At 40.0% G+C, this 9,733-nt stretch overlaps 1 long non-coding RNA gene across 1 annotated transcript; it reads left to right on the forward strand.

The window, feature by feature from the left end:
• Positions 1–1,332: 1,332 nt before the first annotated feature.
• On the forward strand, positions 1,333–4,872 carry LOC309713417. Its single transcript, XR_014278581.1, has 3 exons — positions 1,333–1,518; positions 2,664–2,722; positions 4,648–4,872. It is a non-coding gene; the product is annotated as an uncharacterized lncRNA (long non-coding RNA).
• Positions 4,873–9,733: the final 4,861 nt, after the last annotated feature.

The following is a 9,733-nucleotide window of genomic DNA, read 5'->3' on the forward strand; positions in this document are numbered from 1 at the left end:
AGTTTTTAGTGCTCTCTTCCAAACTAGCAGGTTGTCCTCAGATGCGTTGTGGCATTGACAGCTTACACAGTGCCGAGAATGAGTTCAAACAGTCTGGACTGTGCATCTGTGCAGATTATGGTACTCCGCATTGAAAATCGTGACTGTAAGCAGCTGCCAATCCAGTTGGAGAAGAGACTCATCTACCTCCACATAGCCACAATGTTGTCCATCAGAACAGATTGGATTGTACAGACGGGAAAGACTCAGGAAAAAATCCTTTTTCCCCATATTTTCCTGTGAAGGACCTATTCCAGAATGAGTCTGTATGCAACCAAGCAGCAATGTCCACAATAAGGAGAAAAATCAGTGCACTAAGAGTTGAAAATGTCTACAATTTTGGTTAATTCTCTACTTTAAACACTCAGCTAAAGTTTTGAGTGACTGGCAAATGTTAATACATGAAAATTAGATGTTACGTTATTTGCTGCTCACCCCATATTCTAAGAAAATAAGATCTAGTTTCTGATTTAAATCCAGTAAAATTAGCTTTCATGCACAGATGTATGACAAATAGACCTGAGTCTATTTACCTGTGTCAAATGTGTACCCTCAAAATATACAAGTAGCATTGCTGTGTTTGCAACACATATATTCTTGTCTATTAAAGGCAGGTTCCAAATGATAAGTATTGCCCACTGTAGTAGAGTTTCTTTTTCTTTTCTGTTCAAGATCTATTTTAAAATCAGCCTCGAGTTTGGCACAAGTCAAAAAATCTCAGCCGTATCCGAGCCTAAAAATGGGCTGAAAAGTTAAAGAGCCCCCTTAGACATATACTGACAAAAGACCATCTCTCCTCTCAGACACACACATGCAATTTCTCTTCAATTCCTTTGATAATGTGACAGCTGAGGTCGGCGATAAAGGGAGGGCAGCGGGGAGATAACTTTCAGAGGACGACAGAGAGACTGTATGTGTGGGGGGAGAGCTAGAAGTTATTGTATAGCACAGACGGATGACATATTAAAGGAAAAATCTGAACTCCTGACCCATTTAGTTGGGGGGGGGTGGACTGGTGACTCTGTTTGCTGGTATGCTGTCTGTTGAAAACAGTGCAGTTATTCTGCTTCATCACTCCAGTCCTGTGGTCGAATACTTTTATCCTGGCGCAGTGAAAGTAGGAAGTATGAATCAATCACTCTTGTATTTGCCGTCTCCTGATCGTGGCCCGGTTGAATAAATATGGCTGATTTTGGACTGAAGCATCAACCATCATTAACATTAACAATACACAGTGGTTAAAATTTAAAAGAATTCTTCTTTCCTGGCGGTTTCCCATTATGGGATCCACTGCATGGCTCTGTCGTCTCCATTTGGATGGGTTTTTGAGTGTCCTCTGGGGTGTGATCCACTGCGCACATGTCTTCGGTGATTGCGTCCATCCACCGCTTCTTTGGTCTCCCTCTTGGTTGGCAACCTCCAGGGTGGAGTCGCAGGGCTGTTCTCGACACTGCGCATGATGTGTCCATACCACCGCAGGTGCGTTTCCCTCATCTTCTTTTCAATCGGGGCAGCTTTGAGTCGTTTTCCAACATCTTCACTTGTCACAAAATTTAAAAGAATTGAGTCCCATAAATACTGGGGCACAGTGATACTGTTCTTGTCCGCGACCTTACCGTTTTTACATTATGCTGCTAGTTTTTCACCGATATTTGTTCTAATAGATGAGACCAGATCACTATCTAATGATCTCCATGAAAAACCAATTCCTTGTCAGTAAGATTAGTCAAGCAATATGCTAACATATAGAGCCTGTCTTTATTAAAGGGCAAACTCTAATAACCAGATTTACAGATTTTTCAGCATCTTGTCTTATTTGACACAAGTGTACAGAATGACATGTTGGATTACTTACTTTATTTCCTGCCAGATTAGAAAAAGGGTCAATGAGCATGATGACTCCTGCAAACTCGCCAGCCCTAGATTCTGACCTCTTTGAACTTGTGTTCACAGTTTCATTGGGTGCACTTAAAAACTAGTGGTGAAAAAAAAAAAAAGGTTGGAGCTGTGGGCTGCTACATTTACATTTAAAGGTTTTTATTAATGTTGAGGCAGGCTGCCCGGACAGGAAATGAACAGAGTTCTAATATAGAAACCTTAAAGGCTTTCTGTGAGATAGCGCTGATGTGGCCACTACTGTATCTCACACAGTAAAGGTCACGGGCTTTCATTTTGTAGAGCACATTTAAAGAAGCTACTATGCTAGCAAACAATGTCCTGATAAGAGCTACGCATTAAAGTCTAACTAGTTAGAGTGTTCAGGAAAAAACATACATACTGTTGACCACAGTATACTGCAAAATGATGTAGCAGTAATTCTGGGGATGTCCACTGATCTTTTTTAAACTTCAAGCAGGATTTGATAAAGGGTTCTGTATGGATTTAAAAGAAATTAAATTCCCCTTTTCCGCCTTTGAGTGCTTCCTACTTTCCCTTTCTCATTTTGTCTCCCTCTGTGCTTGTTCCCTGTCAATCACCTCTCTCTCGACAGCTCAGTCAATCTACTGTATCTCTGCTCTCAGATCCCGATCGGCTCATTGTCTTCTCCTTGTTTCATTTGTCACTCAGCCATCTCACACTTTTCTCTGACGCCATTTTTTTGGGTTTTTCCCTGTTTTTTTTAGTTTGCACGACATCTTTGGTAAATGAAGACACATCGTGGCAGTTTCCATGCTAAAACGCAGTAAGCCAAAAAGTTTATTTTCATTTATGTGTAAATCCCTATTCACACAGGACTATTACCAGGGTACCTCTAGTAATTTGCAATAATTGCAGAGGTCGTCTGTGATCCAAATCCTGCTGGAATCTCCTGTGTCTGTATTTTGTAAAATAAAAACTCTGCCGCGCATTACCACATTTCAGCATACACAGAGGTCTTGTGATAATATTAATTCGGTAAAATTAATCCCATCTGAGCATGGCTCAGGTGCTCAACCCTGTTCCAGCACTTAGCATCTTCTCACTACTATTGTGTAAACACTTAAGCTGTACTCTGTTAAAAATGGCATGCATACACAGAGTATTGACAGGGGGGGAAAAACATTATGAAATGGATATTTTTGGGGTTCGAGCTAAGATCCAGCTAAAACTTCCAACAGCATGGTCCTTTTCTATTTATGTTGACAACAGCGGAAATATTCTTAAGTCGCCTCCTTAAAGCAACATAAAGTCACTAGTCAGTATGAGGCACATAACTCAGTGATTCAGTCTTGTATGTTTATGCATGTTTGCCCTTGTTTGAATTCCCTTTGTGTGAGCATCATTCATCCATCCATATTTATTTGTTGGAATTAAGTTCATTCTGAGTTTCAGCTTCCTCTAGTAGGAAGAGATGGGTTTTTTAAATAAACGAAAGTAAGAAGTGGGAAAGAGAGGAAATTATAGAAGAAGGGGGGAGAAGAAGGGATACCGGAGGGAGGAGATTAAGTAACTCGGAAACAAAGACAAATCATCAAATTCATACTATGGCTGAGAGGTAGACGGTAATTGTAGGTAGTGAAGGTGAAATTATAACTGAGGGTGATACAAAATTCAATTACCTCTATTAGTTCACTTTATTATCTTGGCTCAGTTGCTCTAATTGTGTCAATATGTTATCGTGCCTCCTCTCTGCTGGCTTTATTTTCTTCTCCTCCTTCTTTGTAAAGATTGTGTGTGTTGTTTTCCCCTGGCAAAACACTGTACATGAAAGGAAAGAGCTCCTATCAAGTCAGACAGTCAGGATTTAGACACTCAGTTCTTCTGCTTTACAGCAAATGAGGATCATTGGACAGGATTAGAAATGAGTATATCCGAGGGACAGCTCAGGTTGAGCGGTTTGGAGACAAAGTTAAGAGAGGCACAGCTGAGGCGGTTAGGATGTGTGCAGAGGAGGGATAGGGGATATGCTGGACAGAGGATGGTGAAGATGAAGACGTCAGGCAGGAGGAAAAAGAGGAAGCACGCAGAGAAGACATGCAGGGGATTGGCGTGACTGAAAAGCGTGCAAGGGATAGAGTGAGGAAAAAGTAGCAGCTCAAAGATGAACAATCATGTCCCAAACATCTTATGTAAGAATCATGGACGGTTGCATGCCTCCACAGATAGGATTCATATTTACCACAAGATGCAAATTTAGTCAAAACGCCTTCTCAACTTTGAAACTAAAGAAGCTGAGAAAACAAACTGGCCACTCGCTCACATATTTTACCAGCCGATGGTTGGATTGCCAGTATATCTGCTCACACATCGATGCTGCCCTCAGGTTCACTTGTAATAACTTTGATGAGCCCATAAATGTTTAATCTCGTGCCATCAATAGGTCATATTTTTAATTTGTTCCATACACGGCCTTTGCTGGTTATCATCGTTCCATAAATCCATCTACACAAAGCAATACATTTTCAAGTTAAAAATAGAAAATAAAACGGTAAACTGGTACCTTTGTAGTGCTCTTCTACTCAATTTTAGCACTCAAAGCCTCATTCACACAAGTGCTTTTCATGAATATGGGGCAACTCAGGGGGGGCTCGGTATCTTGCCAAGGATATTTCGATGTGCAGGATGGATCGGACTACCAACCTTCTGATTACTAGACAACCTGCTCTGTCTCTCTTCCCTTTGCTTTAGTCTCCTCTCCACTGAGCAGCGACACTTGCGCAGCGAGAAAAGAGGATCTCAGTGACACTCTGTGTGACAAGTCTAAAGAAAGAAGTCTGTGACCCCTCTCTGACTGCATAATTGTAAGTGATGACCTAACAGTGGCTGAGGACCCGCCGTCGTCCACCTGGAGAATAAACTGGATTATAATAAATTATAGTCAGTGCCAGCTCTAAGCCCTTAAAATCACCAACAGGAGACCTTAGGATTTCTTGAGGACACTTCAGGTTGGTAAATCGTTTCAGCTAAATGAGCTTAAATCTCATCTGTCCATTTAAAGATCAATCTGCTGTTTGCAAGAAACCCATATGCTTTTACTTGCATAATTTAATAGAATAACACCATTACTTTGGTTGTCTCCCACTGTAATGAAGTTATTATTGTACGAATAAGAAAGGCCCAGTTAATTATGGACAAAGGTCTGTGCTTATTGATTTAACATTCATCTGTTGCTGAGGTCATTACCAGCTTGATAGCTGTGATGATAATCTTAATTATGGCTGTATATGGGGAGAAGAGAGGGATGAATGAGAGTATGTCTTGAAAAAAAAATCTCAAGCCAATATTTTCTCCTTGACATCCAGCAAAGGCAAGAAGAGGAGTAATAAATAAAAGAGACGACACAGTAAAAAGGATGGGAGGGAAAGGAAACCTAAGATATCTGTCAGTTCTGAACTTTGCTAAAAATAATATTTTCTTGATTGTCTTGATGATAATTAGGCTGAAAAAAAGAGGTTGGCTTGAAAAACAGAAACAACTGCTGGGGGGAAGACTATGACTTCTCTTTGCGACACGGTATGTTCGCCCACCATCATTACTGAACCATGATTAAGATAAGATAAGATAAAGATAAGATAGAACTTTATTAATCCCTCGGGTGGGTTCCTCTGGGAAATTCGATTTCCACAAAAAGCACAGCAACGACCGAAGTTACAGTTACAGAATTGTTTTATATATATATATATACATATATATATATATATATATACACACACACACACACACACACACACACACATATATATATAAATACAGAAACAAATATAAATAAAATATACAAAGGGGATAAATAGAATAAATAGGAATAAAAAATAAAAATACAAGTGAATTGCACATTTCAAGTATTGAGGTCTATTGCACTGTTGACTATTTACAAAAAGTATTGCACAAAAGGTATTGTACAGTGAGGTGAAGAGGCACTACAGCTTAGTTGTTCCCCCCTCCTTTGTCCTCCTGTTTCCCCTCCCTCTCCCCTCCAGAGAGGAGTTAAACAGTCTGATGGCGTGTGGGACAAAGGAGTTTTTAAGTCTGTTAGTTCTTGTCTTGGGGAGAAGCAACCTGTCACTGAACAGACTCTTCTGGTTGTTAATGGCCGTGTGCAGAGGATGTCTGGCATTGTCCATAATGTCCATCAGTTTCTTTAATGTCCCTTTCTCTGCCACTGTCACCAGAGTGTCCAGCTTCATGCCGACCACAGAGCTAGCCCTCCTGATCAGTTTCTCCAGCCTGGATGAGTCCTTCTTTGCTGTGCTGCTCCCCCAGCACACCACAGCATAGAAAAGTACTCCAGCAACCAACGACTGGTAAAACATCCTCAGGAGCTTCCTGCAGATGTTAAAAGATCTCAGCCTCCTGAGGAAGTACAGTCGGCTTTGGGCTTTTTTATACAGGTGCTCTGTGTTGCATGACCAGTCCAGTTTATTGTCCACCCACAGATGAACTGATATAGGAAGAATAATTTAGTATTTCCGTTGCTTCATTAAAATTCCTCAGAGTAATTGATGAACTTGGTCGATTTAGTAATCATCTAATTGGTGCGTGGATAAGATCACAGCCACTGAATTTAAAGTAGAACGCATCAAACAAACAAATCAACAGCCGAGGTCACCGGAAAGGCGTCGCTGCTGAAGCCCTTACATTTTTTACTGTGGTTGAATGAAATAGAGAGGTGAGAATCTGTTTGATTGATCAGATTTTAGTGCTAGGAAATCATATTCTCTTGGATTTTTTTTTCCCGTTTTGATGTGAAACAATCACCTCCGACAATTCAAATTTGTATTCTAAAAAACTTTGCATTTAGAAGTAGATATCCAATTTCAGTCACTCACTAGGGCATGCCTTTGTCTTGATAGCTGGTCGAGCTTCCCGTTCATTCTTAAACATGAATTTATTGATTTTAGAAGTATGCTTGGAGGCTTCTTGTCTGAGTCTGGCACAATTTCAAGGGCCTCCTGCTCTTTCGATTCTTCCTTCAGCTGAGCAGTTTCTTTCTGAAGAGCCTGACTGACTTCTTCCTCAGTTTTCAGCTCAAGTTCTATCACTGATTGGTTGAGGTTAGCTCCTTAAGTCTTGCTTTCAGCCTTTCCAGCTCCTGATGGTGGACATCCTGTTCATCTGTCAGCCCCTGAATGATCCCCTGATCTGCTTTCATTCTTTCTGCATATCATTTTTGCTCTGCTGCCTGCTTCAGCATACAGCCTCATGCTGTCTGATGCTCATCTGCTTTCATTTCTGTCTCCAGCTTTATTGGGAGCTCAGTTACATTCTTCTATTGGGCTGCATTATGCTGCTTTACATCTTGGATGTTACCTTTAAAACCTCAGCCTGGGTGAATAGAGCCTTATATACTGTCTAATAAGCCGTTAGCTGCTTGGTCCACTTGCCAGAGTCTAATGACTCTAAAAGGACTTTACACTCAGGCCACGTAAAATTCATGCAAATATTTTCACGGATGGATGGATGAATCTGAGGCGTTTATTTTTTTCAACCATGCTCAATTTTTCAGATTTATCAAATCTGAATAAACTGATCTAACCAATCAGACGACTGCATTTTGGCAACAAGTGCACTGACAGCTTAAAGCATGCATCAGTACTGAACATACAATAATATGAAATAGTCCAATGTTTTACCTCAGTCACATCTGGGATCAATCTGAAAATATTTCTCTGTCTCCTCAAATATGTACGGAAGCGGTCATGACAAAGCTTCAAGTCCTGCATCAAACCATGAATTTCTCCCTGTATCTGGACTCGATGAACCAAGAATCTTCAGTTTCTTGTTTAGAAACATGAGTACCAGCTCATCATCGCTTGATGTCGACTTCACCCTTTTTTCACTACGGTTCCTTTTTCTGTATTTGTTTTTTTGTGGACAAATTTTCCCGCATCAGGTTCATATCTGAACATTTTCATGATGCCTTTTTGCAGCATGCTTTGTTTGTGATGGCCCTTAGGCTGAAAGGTTGTTAAAGCCATTGTCCTATTAAAAGGTTAGAATAGAAATCAGAGGGTATATGCTTTTTAAGAGTGATATCGCCACTGATATTTGGTAATAAACAGATTTCCCTAACATTTGTTACATGTATTTTACAAATAAGATAATATGACAATGCAAACTTGTAAACTAGTTTACTTGTCACAACAAATGATTTACTCATTTACACTGTGTTAGACTTTGCTCAGATCAGCTGCTTGTCGTGCTTGTGATGTTCCAATCAACAGGGAAGTTGCAGAGTGCCCTCTAGTGGGCACATTATGCAACATCAACACTCATAAAATAGCTGAAGGGTGTTTCTCCCAGCTTCTCACATGGTTATAAATGCAGGCAAGTAGCTAATATCAACCAAGGTCAACAGTTCTAAATTTTCTGGTCGTGTCATTCCAATAAAGTATACATTCAATGTTTTTGGGTGGTTTCCCAGTCCTACTTACCCCGGGAAAATGTCAACAAAAACAAAGCATCAATGATAGAACATCATCAAGCATTTAAAAATTTAATGTTAAACTTTTATCTATTACTAATAACCCCGGAGATACTGGTTCAGACATAAATTCAGACTGAATGCACATAGCACCATTAAGAGCACATTTATCAAACACCAATATGGAATATGTGGCAAAAACAGATATCCCCTAGGCAACGGGGACGTGAATGACATTTAGCAAATCAGAAATTATGCTTTCTCTTGATGTGCATTAGCAAGTTTATGTGACTATGCGTAAAAGAGTGAGTGAGAATCACTCTTTATTAGGGATGGGTATTGATAAGATTTTCACGATTCCGATTCCATTTTCGATTCTGTTTAACGATTCGATTCTTTATCGATTCTCTTATCAATTCTTTTTAAAAAAAGGAGAACATAGAGGTCGATTAGCTTAGAAGTTTTTTTTTATATCTTCTCTTTGAACAAGATAGAAATTTAGGAGTAACATGGCCTTACAAACCAAACAGTGACATCTTAAGAGATCCAGCCTACGGCTCTTCAATGGGGTGTCACAGGGTCCCCAGGAAAAAATTGTAAATGTAAAATAATAAAATAAATATTCTTCTGTAGCAATAACAAAGTATAACATAAATTATTCTGTAGCAATTACACAAGAATATCCAGTAATGTCCCTGCCTACAATTGAACACATTCACTTCCTGAAAATTGGGGCATCTGCTGTGGTAAATGGGTGCAAGCCTTTTACCACAAACTTAGTCACTGCTCGGTGACATTCGTCTATCCTGGCCTGAAAGGAGACTGCAGCGAGAACTGCCAGCATCTGAGCCAGCCAGACTGTGTCTGTCTCTCTCATCATGGTCACCTAAATGCACAGTAATGGCAGGTTTTGTAATAAGGCAGATCGCGCTAACATAATATGCACTGTTAGTTGATTATTTACCTACCTGAGCAAATGCTTTTGCATATTCGTAAAGTTTCCTCCCTTAAATGAAATATCTACTTTTCAAGTATTGCAAGTTGCCCTGTTGTTATCCGTTCTCGTAAAGTATAACCAAACTTTTGAGCGTTTGAGCCGCTTAGGCGCCGTGTTTCCTGCCAGGTAAATGACGCTCCGCAACGTGGTGATGTCATTCGGGGCGACTGGAATCGATAAGGGAATCGTTTGCAAAAATGGCAAACAATTCCAAGGAATTGAAACAGTGGGAACCGGTTCTCAACAAGAACCGGTTTTCGTTACCCATCCCTACTCTTTACGCCTTTGAGTCTTTAGGAAGCATTGAAAAAAGAAATATTTAAAAATGTGATTTTGCAAGTAGAAGCTAAAAGAAA

This window comes from Aulonocara stuartgranti (genome assembly GCF_965226115.1).
Source record: "Aulonocara stuartgranti genome assembly, chromosome: 8".
Lineage (NCBI taxonomy): Eukaryota > Metazoa > Chordata > Actinopteri > Cichliformes > Cichlidae > Aulonocara > Aulonocara stuartgranti.